Source organism: Poecilia formosa, unplaced genomic scaffold (genome assembly GCF_000485575.1).
Source record: "Poecilia formosa unplaced genomic scaffold, Poecilia_formosa-5.1.2 Scaffold441, whole genome shotgun sequence".
NCBI classification, from domain to species: domain Eukaryota; kingdom Metazoa; phylum Chordata; class Actinopteri; order Cyprinodontiformes; family Poeciliidae; genus Poecilia; species Poecilia formosa.
In genome coordinates this window covers 292,865-305,495 of record NW_006800380.1, presented here as the reverse complement: position 1 = coordinate 305,495, position 12,631 = coordinate 292,865, and the positions used below count along the sequence as shown (strand labels likewise).

Here is a 12,631-nt window from a genome sequence, read left to right as displayed (position 1 = left end):
CCGAAAGGAAGTAACATGTTTTTTCAAATGTATGTCTTACAGTCTAATTCATATGGGTTTAATCCTGTGCAGACTGACATAAAATGAAATGATGATGAACTTATTGATGATGAACTCATTGATGATGAACTCTACTGACCCGTGGGGGCGTGGCAAAATGGCTGTCCCTCGTAATATGCATACGTTCGTCTCGTATTCACAAACGCATCATCCGATTTGCACCAGACATTGTATGAGTGACACTTGTGAACCTCTAAGGAGCCCAATAGAGTTTAATTGTGATTTGACTCCACTGCGCCCCTTAGGTTAATCACACAGCTTTATCTCCTCTCTACATGGCCCGATGTGCTCCAGATTTTTGGTTCATCGCCAGGGAGCTCTGCCGAAGCCGTAAAAGCGGATAGCGTGGATGAGGGCGCGCGAGCGTCGGCGGTGGCGGGCGGGTGGCGGTGCTGGTACCCCCGCGGTGGCTATAGGCCGAAGCAGCGCTAGCTGCGAGGGCCGCTTGAGGCTCCGCGGAGCTTTAATTTATTATTAATTCTGGCATTAGGATAATAATAATAATAATAATAATAATAATAATAATAACAATAATGTGCAAATTACAAACTGGATTCCAAAAAAGTTGGGATTGTGAATAAAAACTAAATGCACTGATGTGGAGGTGCCAACATCTAATATTTTATTCACAATAGAACACAAATCACAGATTAAAAGTTTAAACTGAGAGAATGTATCATTTTAAGGGAAAAATATGTTGTTTCAAACTTTCATGACGTGTCTACAAATCTCAAAAAAGTTGGGACAAAGCCATTTTTACCACTGTTTGGCACTGTTGTAAGAAGAACGGGGGAGTTCTTCTTACAGAAGAACGGGGGAGTTCTTACAACATTCAGACGTCTGGGGACAGAGGAGACGAGTGTCTCAAGTTTAGAAATAGGAATGCTCTCCCATTCATGTCTAATACAGGCCTCTAACTGTTCAATTGTCTTGGGCCTTCTTTATTGCACCTTCCTCTTTATGATGCGCCAAATGTTCTCTATAGGTGAGAGATCTGGACTGCAGGCTGGACATTTCAGTACCCGGATCCTTCTCCTACGTAGCCATGATGTTGTGATTGCTGCAGAATGTGGTCTGGCATTATCTTGTTGAAAAATGCAGGGTCTTCCCTGAAAGAGATGACGTCTAGATGGGAGCATATGTTGTTCTAGAACCTGAACATAGTTCTCTGCTTTAATGGGGCCTTTCCAGACATGCAAGCTGCCCAGGCCACCAGCTCTCATCCAACCCCATACCATCAGTGATGCAGCTTCTGAACGGAGCGTTGATAACAACTTGGGTTATCCTCGTCCTCTCTGGTCCGGATGACATGGCGTCCCAGTGTTTCATAAAGAACTTCAAATCGTGACTCATCTGACCACAAAACAGTCGTCCATTTTGCTTCACTCCATTTTAAATGACTCCTGGCCCAGTGCAAACGGCTGAGCTTGTGGAGCTGCTTAGAAATGGCTTCCTCTTTGCTCTGTAGAATTTGCTCTGCAGTGGCGGATGGCACGGTGGATTGTGTTCCCTGACGATGCTTTCTGGAAGTATTCCTGAGCCCAGGCTCTTATTTCCTAGACAGTGGCATTCCTGTTGCAGGCGCAGGGACGTTTAAGGGCCCGGAGATCACGAGCATCCAGTAGAGTTTTATAGCCTTGACCCTTACGCACAGCGATTGTTCCAGATTCTCTGAATCTTTTGATGATGTTATGCACGGTTGATGATGATAACTTAAAAGTCTTTGTCATTTTACGCTGGGTAACACCATTCTGGTATTGCTGCACTATCTTTCTGCGCAACAATGGTGGAATTGGTGATCCTCTCACCATCTTGGCTTCAGAGAGATGGTGAGACATTCTAAGAAGCTCATTTTATACCCAATCATGTTGTCAATTGACCTAATTAGTATTAATTGGTCTTCCAGCTGTTTGTTCTATGTTCAGTTTCCTTTTTCCAGCCACTTATACCTCTCCCAACTTTTTTGAGATTTGTAGACACGTCATGAAAGTTTGAAACAACATATTTTTCCCTTAAAATGATACATTCATGATATGTTTAACAGATAGAGGACCCCAAAGATGGCGCTGATGTCCCTCCGTTTACAGCAGTGACGTCACGTTCCAAAGCTCTATAGCCTAATATTATTCAGTATTAATCATTGTTTAATGAGGACGCCATTAGGCGTCTGTCCTTTTATCATGTCTATGTGAGAAACGGCCCGGTCTACGGAAGAAGGGTCCTTCGAAAGCTACGAATATGGACGACCAGAAAAGAGAAGCTGTAGCCTTCGGCTAGCTGCCTTGCCTCCATCTCGGCGTTATGTTGCATAGCAACCGTGACAAGGTGAAGCAGAGAGCAGTGAAGGAAAAAAAACGGACTCGAAGTTTGTTTTTTTTACTCTTTATTTCTGTATTATTGTTCACCTTTTGTAATAAAGGCTGTTCCATAGTAAAAAAGAAATCTGTTTGTCAGATTCTAAAATGTTTAAACATGTATAGCGGGGGTCACGTGATGCAGACGCTTGTCGCTGGGCTCCCGCTGGGCTCCCACTCCTCTCGAGCCAATTTGGGTTATTCTTGTATCCTCACTTAAACTAACAAGTTGTAGACTTATTTTATAGCATCCCGACACCATGCCCAACCCTAAAACAGTCAAATCTTCCGCTTATAAACCAACTGAAGAGCCAACAAGGAAGAATACGCTAACTAGCAAAGAAGCTACCCAGGTAGCTCAGCAGCACGAGGGACTTGCTAGCGGCTCTGACGCTCTAGCCGCAGATATTTCCCAATCCGTTATTGAGAGGATTTCGGCTCTTGATTGATATGAAGTTTAAGGAGTTTTCCACCACTTTGGGTAACATCTCTTCTAAATTAAAAGCCAATACGGAATGCATCACGGACGCAGAGCACCGCATCTCAGCGGTGGAGGACGACATGTCGGCGGTGGGGACCTAGGCTGAAGGAGCTGGAGTCGAAAGTACGCACTCTGACGGAGAAATGTACCGATCTGGAGGGACGGAGCCGTAGGGATAATATCTTGATCTACAACCTCAAAGAAGACACGGAGGGCCGACAACCAGTCTCATTTTTTGAGAGATGGCTCCCTGCTCTCCTTGGCTTGGAGTCTAAGTGGGGCGTTATTAAGATCGACCGGGCTCATCGGAGCCTCGGACCGCCGAGACCTGACCGGCCGCGTGCTGTGATTAAGTTACATCACTCCAGAGATACATCCAGGATCCTGGCGGCGGCAAGGAAGCAGGCTCCGCTCACATACGAAGGCCAAACGGTCTTCATCAGACAGGATATGACCGCTGCTGTCAAGGAGATGCGCCAATTCGTTTAACGAGGTGTGTGAACTTCTTATCAAGAAGGAGGTGAGATTCTCCATGCAATATCCGGCTGTCCTGTCTTTTATGCACGAAGGGAAAACCCGATCGTTTCGATCACCCAAGGATGCACTTGCTTTCCTGAACGAAATGAACTGAGACCATCTTATGATTTGGTTGGATACACAAGTTGGACCTTTGCCTAAAGACTGATGCTCTTCTTTTTCTTTCCTTTTCTCTTCGGTGCAGAACTATGTTGTAAAGGTATATGGCTAATTGTTGGACAGATGTTCCACGACTTGGATTTTTGTTTATTTCGTGCCTCACATGGGTAAATAGGATATGATTAAAAAACATGCTGGTTGATGGGATTTATCACCAACACGTTCAAATTGTTGTGGCTCGGGGTGAGTGGGGAGGGCTTAGCTTTAGGGAGGATGTCTGGTATTCTTTTCTCGGCGGCGACTCTTCTCCGTTTCATGTGCCCCGGTTTTCATTTTTTTACTGCAGTTGGCGGTCCAGACCCGCACAGGGGAAAGGGGGGCGTTGGGTGGGGGTTAGAGAGAATGTTGGGGTCATCGTTTGGGGATGGCCGTTCTTTCGTTCATGTGTGTTTTTTTTCTCGTTATTGTTTATACCAAAGTGACCTTGGGTACAGCTTTAGATCCTCTTTTTACCAGATCACTCAGATAAGTTTGTAAAGATGGACAGAGGCACTGCTGCAGATTACAAACAGTTTATTGAATTCACAAATGTTTCAAATAAATAATAGTCAATTTATTTTATTATACCAAATGACCACACTAAAGGCGGAAGTCTATGCTGGCCCTGGGATCCTTAAAGCTGAAAAATAATTAAAACTAGATAAAAATTTGACTGTTTGGGGGAGGAATAATAAGAAAACACAAATACAACTAAATACACCTAAGTGTTCCCCAACAAAAGCACACTCACACAAAAATCCTTAGTGAATACAAAAGAAAAAAAAGAAACTCCCCTTCCACTAGTCTCCTCAATATAAATAAAACGGCCTATAGGACCCAGGGACAGCATAGGTCCCAGTTTAAAACAAGTGAGCGGGCTGCAGTAGGAAGTTCCTTTCCCTAAAAAACCCCCAAAAACGAAAAGTTCTTTTTAATCAACAATAAACATCTAAAAATAAGTAAACTGAAACAAAAGAAAAATTGAAATCAAAACAAATCAAAAACTGAAACAGTAGCAGGCCAACCTACACACAAAAGAAATCAAGTTAGACAAGAACATTAACCAGCCAGATAAATCATAAGAAACGGCCCTTACCTTCTCTAAAGTGAAACCAGGAAATGTTGCTCTTGACGTCACTCTCTAAAGTGCGTTTCCTACAACAATCAGTGGCAGAATCAGACAAATTCTAAACTCACTCCACGATTGATGTTAAACATACCTGTGCACAAGTCCTCAGCCTGCATCTGATCTCCTGCATGTGATCTACCCGCTTTTAAATGTAAATGCTGATTACCTGTCTCCCTAACAAGCCAGCTGCGCTCTGTCACAGCATCTTCCATATATGGGCAAGAGGAAGAGGGCGCAGCAGCACACATTCGGGGGAGACAATATGCCCCAGCTACACCAACATACAATGTAAGTTATCTGTTTTTCATGTCAGAAAACTGCCGGTTTTTCAATTACTTTCCATAAATCCATGGAGGTATACTGTAGTTATTACAACGCTCTCTCACAGTTTATCAAACTATTGTCAACTTTACTATGAGTGATCTCAAAATAGTCTCCCTTAATGTTAAGGGAATAAATAATGTGATAAAAAGACAAAAGATCCTGACATTAATGAAAAAGGAAAACACAAAAATAGCATTATTGTCAGAAACCCACTTAACTGACAATGAGCACCTTAAACTGAGGAGGAATTGGGTGGGCCAGGTGTTTTACTCATCACATAACTCTAAGAGTAGAGGAGCTGCCATACTAATTCATCGGAGTCTTCCGTTTACTTTGGAGAAAACTATGAGCGACAATGATGGTCGATATGTTCTTATCTCAGGTTATCTTTATGGAGAACACATCTTAATAGGTTGCATATATGGTCCAAATATATACGAGGCTACTTTTTTCCCCAAACTTCTGTTGGACATTGCTTCGGTACACACACCGTATATAGTAGTTGTGGGGGATTTTAATTGTATTCACAACCCAGACGTTGACCAGTCTCCTCCTAGATCTACTACAACTTCAAGAAAAAGTCTGAGTTTACGAGAGTTTTTCCAAGACTTAGAACTATATGACACCTGGAGAGTCACTAACCCTAGAGAGAGAGATTATACTTTTTCTCAACCCCATCAAACGTTCTCTCGGATTGATTTCTTTTTATCTTCAAGAATGGTATTGGATCGAGTTAGAAACTGTTCGATTAGCACATGTACAATTTCCGATCAATCTCCTGTTATTTTATGCATTAGCCCCCCTTATGCTGATCCTGCTTCTCGCCACTGGAGGATGAATCCCTCTTTACTGAGCTACCCATCTTTTGTTGACTATATTACAGATCAGTGGAATTTCTTTATGGATACTAATAAGACCCCAGATGTCAACCCTTCGTTACTCTGGGAGGCAGCAAAAGCTTTTATTAGGGATGTGTCATTTCATATACCACAGCTCAGAAAAAAGCTGCCATCAAAGAACAATTACACTTAGACGGAATAGTACAACAAACAGAGTTGCAATTTAAAAATACACCCTCTAGAGCACCGTCTAAAAAATTAGAAGCAGCTCACTCAGCTTTAAATCAATTACTAACAAAACAAGCAGAATCAACCATTTTCTTTGCTAAACACAGATTATATCAGTCAGGGAACAAACCGGGACGGCTACTAACAAGGCTGACAAAAGGCAGAATGGAAGCAAACACAATTCCATCATTATAAGACGACAACCGGGACAGACATCATAAAACGACAGATATCAATAGGGTTATGAGGGAATTCTATCAAAAACTGTATTCATCTGAATGCAATTCATCTGATGTTAGAATAACGGAATTCTTAAGTGGTGTGACTCTCCCTCGCCTGACAGAGGAACAACAAGAAGTCTTAGGTGCTCCAATCTCTCAGGTAGAAGTCAGAGAGGCCATTGCCTCCCTTAAAGGTGGAAAAGCTCCTGGACCTGATGGTTTCTGTCCAGAATTCTATAAGAAACTAAGCCACTAACTAAGGACCACTTACTGAAATGTTTGTGCACTCGTTTGGGCATGGAGGCTTGCCACCAACTCTTAACCTGGCGAAGATCAACCTTATCCTCAAAAAAGATAAACCATCAGACATCTGTGGCTCATATAGACCTATTAGTCTTATTGGGGTAGATAGTAAGCTGCTCTCTAAATTGCTTGCAACGAGATTGGAGAAGTTGCTGACTTTCTTAATAAACCCAGATCAGACTGGGTTCATACAAAATCGTTTCTCCTTCACAAATATGAGGAGATTACTCAACGTAATTCAGTACTCAAGCCAAACGAACTGTAGAGCCTTTGCTGTATCTTTAGATTTGACAGGATTGCGTGGAAGTACTTATTTAATGTTTTGGAGAGATTTGGGATAGGGGGTGACTTTCTGAAATGGATTAAGATACTTTACAGTTCCCCATCAGCCTGTGTCATGACTAATGGTGTTCAATCTCCATCTTTTACAATACATAGGGGAACCTGACAGGGTTGCCCTCTATCCCCACTTCTGTTCGCTCTTGCGCTGGAGCCCCTAGCAGCGGTTATAAGATCACAACAAAATGTGCATGGTGTGATGATTAGCGGTAAAATCCATAAAATAGCGTTATACGCAGACGATATTCTGTTATTTGTAACAAAACCTGACATCTCAATACCAGCTATCTTATCCACTATTCATGAGTTTGGTTCCTTTTCAGGTTATAAAATCAATTTTGATAAATCAGAAACAATGCCATTAGGTATTGCTACTGTCCAGGACCTACCCTCTAGCTGTTCCCTGAGATGTTCCCAACATAGCTTCAGTTATCTGGGAATTACGGTATCCCCTAATCTGTCAGATCTATGGAAGCTTAATTTCTCTCCAACAATTAGTAAAATAAGGAGGGACTTAGAAAGGTGGCATGATCTTCCTTTATCATTTATGGGGCGTATAAGTTTAATTAAAATGAACATTTTTCCACAGCTTTTATATCCCCTCCAAATGTTGCCTCTTTGGCTATCCAAGAAAGTCACTACGAATATTGAGAGAGCATTCTCCAGATTCATCTGGCATGGCAAGAGACCACGACAGAAAATCAAAGCTTTACAGCTTCCTGTTGACAGACATGGCATGGCTTTGCCAAACATCTACTATTACAATTGGGCTTGCCATGCTCGTTATTTGTGGGAGTGGTTACAGGCTCATCTTAACTCGAACTCTTGCCTTGATTCGTGGGCCTCTCAGCCTGCTTCTTTGTGGAGCCTCATCACTGGAGATAGGAAGAAGCTATCAAGAGATATTAAACATAATCCAATTATTTATGTCACAATTAGAGTGTGGCAGAGAATTTGGAACCACGCAGAAGGTGGGCCTTGCTCCTCACTCCTGACACCTCTCATAGGAAACCAGGATTTTGTCCCAGGCCTTAAGCCCAACATTTTTTACCTGTGGCATAGCAGAGGAGTCAGAGTGATTGGAGATATGTTTACAGAGAATGTACTCATGACATTTCAACAATTGCAGTTAAAATGTGGTATTCCTAAAGAACACTTCTTTGGTTTTCTTCAAATTCGCCATTTCATTGGTTCTATGAGGCTCTGTCATTCTGGCTTGGTCACACACACAATGAGATTGAGAAATTCCCTGTCGACCAGAAAAAACTTAGGCATTTTATTTCTGCCTTCTATGCAGTGCTCTACTCTCTCATCCCAGGTGGTGCTGGGGACATTGCGCGGAAATGGGAGTGAGACCTTGACACAGTATACATTGAGGATGACTGGCAAGAAGCCATCAATGTAGTTAATTCAACCTTTATATGTAATACGCTCAGAGAGACACAGCATAAAATACTACATCGTCTGCATATAACACCTTTTATACTGAATAGCAGGGGTCCCCAAACTACGGCCCGCGGGCCGGATTCGGCCCGTCTCCACATTTGGTCTGGCCCCCTGAACAATACCAGAGAGCATTCAGATTTTTTTTCATTTATTGTATTTTCCGGTTTATATGTGGATTTTTCTTCAACCACCAGGGGGCTCTTTAGCAGGAAGTGTGTCCTGTAAATTGTGGGGCGCATTGCTGCCATCTGTTGGACTTTTAGGGAACTGCTTGACTTTTATGTTATTTAATCAGTATGGTTGTTTGCTAGCGGTAGAGCAGATGAACACACGTGTCTTAGGGGTTGAACGACTACATATTTTTTAAGGTCGACTACATCATGATAATAGTCAAGTTGATGTCGACTAGTCGCGGTGACGTCATAGTGACGTAAGCGCAAAAACCCTTCACAACTACTTGGAGGCTTTATCAGCTATTTTCACGGCAAGTATGGACCCTCCCCCCANAATGGTGAATTTACAATGATTAATAACAGCTATCTAACACTTAAATGCTGTTATTATTAAACTTATCTTTTATTATATCCTTAAGATTATGAGAATGCGGGAATTTTTCAGCTTGGTTCCCAAGGCAAAATCACACCGGAAGTAAAGATACCCAGTTTTGAGTTATGGCGGCCATTGTCTGACGTCACTGTGAAAAGGGTCTATTTGGGTTATTCTTGTATCCTTACTTAAACTAACAAGTTTTAGACTTATTTTATAGCATCCCGACACCATGCCCAACCCTAAAACAGTCAAATCTTCCGCTTATAAACCAATTGAAGAGCCAACAAGGAAGAATACGCTAACTAGCAAAGAAGCTAACCAGGTAGCTCAGCAGCACGAGGTACTTGCTAGCGGCTCTAATGCTCTAGCCGCAGATATTTCCCAATCCGTTATTGAGAGGATTTCGGCTCTGATTGATATGAAGTTTAAGGAGTTTTCCACCACTTTGGGTAACATCTCTGCTAAATTAGAAGCCAATACGGAACGCATCACGGAAGCAGAGCACCGCATCTCAGCGGTGGAGGACGACGACATGTCGGCGGTGGGGACCTAGGCTGAAGGAGCTGGAGTCGAAAGTACGCACTCTGACGGAGAAATGTACCGATCTGGAGGGACGGAGCCGTAGGGATAATATCTTGATCTACAACCTCAAATATGACACGGAGGGCCGAAACCAGTCTCATTTTTTGAGAGATGGCTCCCTGCTCTCCTTGGCTTGGAGTCTAAGCGGGGCGTTATTAAGATCGACCGGGCTCACCGGAGCCTCGGACCGCCGAGACCTGACCGGCCGCGTGCTGTGATTAAGCTACATCACTCCAGAGATCCTGGCGGCGGCAACTAAGCAGGCTCCGCTCACATACGAAGGCCAAACGGTCTTCATCAGACAGGATATGACCGCTGCTGTCAAGGAGATGCGCCATGCGTTTAACGAGGTGTGTGAACTAATTATCAAGAAGGAGGTGAGATTCTCCATGCGATATCTGGCTGTCCTGTCTTTTATGCACGAAAGGAAAACCCAGTCGTTTCGATCACCCAAGGATGCACTTGCTTTCCTGAACGAAATGAACTGAGACCATCTTATGGTTTGGTTGGATACACAAGTTGGACCTTTGCCTAAAGACTGATGCTCTGCTTTTTCTTTCCTTTTCTCTTTGGTGCAGAACTATGTTGTAAAGGTATGTGGCTAATTGTTGGACAGATGTTCCACGACTTGGATTTTTGTTTACTTCGTGCCTCACATGGGTAAATAGGATATGATTAAAAAACATGCGGGTTGCTGGGATTTATTACCAACACGTTCAAATTACTGTGACTCGGGGTGAGTGGGGAGGGCTTAGCTTTAGGGAGGATGTCTGGTATTCTTTTCTCGGCGGCGACTCTTCTCGGTTTCATGTGCCCCGGTTTTCTTTTTTTTTTACTGCGGTTGGCGGTCCAGAACCGCACAGGGAAAGGTATGTTGAGGGTATGTTGGGGTCATGGTTTGGGGATGGCCGTTCTTTCGTTCATGTGTGTTTTTTTCTCGTTATTGTTTATACCAACGTACAATGTAAGTTATCTGTTTTTCATGTCAGAAAACTGCTGGTTTTTCAATTACTTTCCATAAATCCATGGAGGTATACTATAGTTATTATAACGCTCTCTCACAGATTATCAAACTATCGTCAACTTTACTATAAGTGATCTCAAAATAGTCTCCCTTAATGTTAAGGGAATAAATAATGTGATAAAAAGACAAAAGATCCTGACATTCTTGAAAAAGGAAAACACAAAAATAGCATTATTGTCAGAAACCCACTTAACTGACAATGAGCACCTTAAACTGAGGAGGAATTGGGTGGGCCAGGTGTTTTACTCATCACATAACTCTAAGAGTAGAGGAGCTGCCATACTAATTCATCGGAGTCTTCCCTTTACTTTGGAGAAAACTATGAGCGACAATGATGGTCGATATGTTCTTATTTCAGGTTATCTTTATGGAGAACCAGTGTTGTGTTCAAGACCACCTAACCCGAGACCAAGACAAGACCAAGACCAGAGTGTATCGAGACCGAGACAAGACCAAGACTTTTAGGGTCCGAGACCAAGTCAAGACCAAGACCGAGGGAAGTCGAGATCGAATCAAGACCAAGACCAGCGGCCCATGCTACATGATATAATAAAATGTAAAATATGATCGAAATTGCTTCTCAAAATAATCTGAAAGATCCATATTCCCATAAAAACACCTAGATAATAAATACTTAATACATTTTACCAATATTAAATATTCCATTTCTGTGCTAAAANTGGGTAGAAGATGCATTTTAATTAATTGGATTAAGGATAAGCCACCAATTGTCACACAATGGTACAGAAAAATATTTAGGGTCCTCCCTTATGAAAGGATTAGTGCAGTTCTTAAGGGTAATGAAAAACATTTCCTTGATATGTGGTCTCCTGTGTTTAGCTATCTACCTAAAGAGTTGACGCAACTTATGATGAGAGGTCAGAATCCTATGAAGTGGAAGGTCTCACCTTGTCTTAACTAAAGAATACCCTCCTTTTGTATCACTATGCATCTTTCTTTTCCTTTCTCTTATCACCCGGCTAGATATGTTTGTGTTATTAGGCTTTGTACATGTCTATAAATATATGCTGACCATTGGATTCATGATTGACATAAATGTGACACTGTACGGCGGCTTCCCTTTTTTTTTTTCTTTGTTCTGTTTCTCTTCTTTACATACTCATGTAAAGTTATAAGCAGTATATTGTATAATCTATTTTCTCTACTTGTGAAAACAAAACTAATAAAAATGTTTATTAAAAAAAAACATGTATAGCAAGGAATGTACGCAAATTATTCATTTTCAGATACACTCCATATCTCAGGAAGTAAGACATTACAGTTAAGTAAAACTATTATGTTTGAAGGCTTAGTCAGTGAAACCCATTTGCTCAGGAATAAATTACTTTAGCGAACCAAAAATATTTACAGCCATTACCAGACTTAATATCTGTGTTTCACCTCCACTCAGAGGGGAAAACTAGCAGGAGTTTTTAAAACGATTTGCCAGGAGACATGGGTTCTCTCTCGGTTTATCGAACCTGGAGCGCCCGACCAGTTGACAGCTGGCAAGGGAGCTGGCTGTTAATGCAGCGGGATCAGACATTTCTGAAAATGTCGGAGCAATATTGTAATTAAGTGATTTACTGTTGAACTGAGCAGATATTTCAGATCTATACATCTACATTCTTGCCAAAAACTTTGTAAAAAAATCATTTTGTGAAATTTTAAGTGTAACACAGCACAAATAATTTTTTGCTGCCATTGCTGCTTTTCTGAACACCCGTTTTAAAGGATGCAGACCCTAAATTTGGACACAGCCGTTTTTGTTCGACTCCCCCACTTCCATTTTCAGCACTTTTTGTTTGCATCTTTTCTTTTGTTTGCGTCCCTTTTTTTGCGGCTCTTTTTTTTCGTTGCGTTTCTTTTTTGTTTGCTGCATTTCATTTGTTTGCGTCTCTTTTTTTGTTTGCATGTTTTCTCTGTTGCTGCGCATTTGCACCTGTCAGCCACCGTACCCTGCACCTTAGGGGGTTAAAAAAAAACAAAAGAAAAATGAAGTGCACATTGCGCAAAACTCTGAAACAGGAGAAGCGGGACATAAAACGGAGCGACGAACTTGATGTGAATTATGGCA

General features: G+C 42.0%; 1 protein-coding gene and 1 long non-coding RNA gene across 4 annotated transcripts in view; one reads left to right on the top strand and one right to left on the bottom strand.

Moving 5' to 3' along the window:
* The window catches only part of fam151b (family with sequence similarity 151 member B), an 87,461-nt gene that overhangs the window by 68,803 nt on the left and 6,027 nt on the right, over window positions 1-12,631 (top strand). The window lies entirely within an intron of this gene.
* LOC107833747 (uncharacterized) overlaps window positions 1,559-12,631 on the bottom strand; it is a 22,065-nt gene continuing 10,992 nt past the window's right edge. Inside the window, exon 3 of the long non-coding RNA XR_001659515.1 lies at window positions 1,559-1,570. This is a non-coding gene — a long non-coding RNA (uncharacterized LOC107833747). The remainder of the gene's footprint in view (window positions 1,571-12,631) is intronic.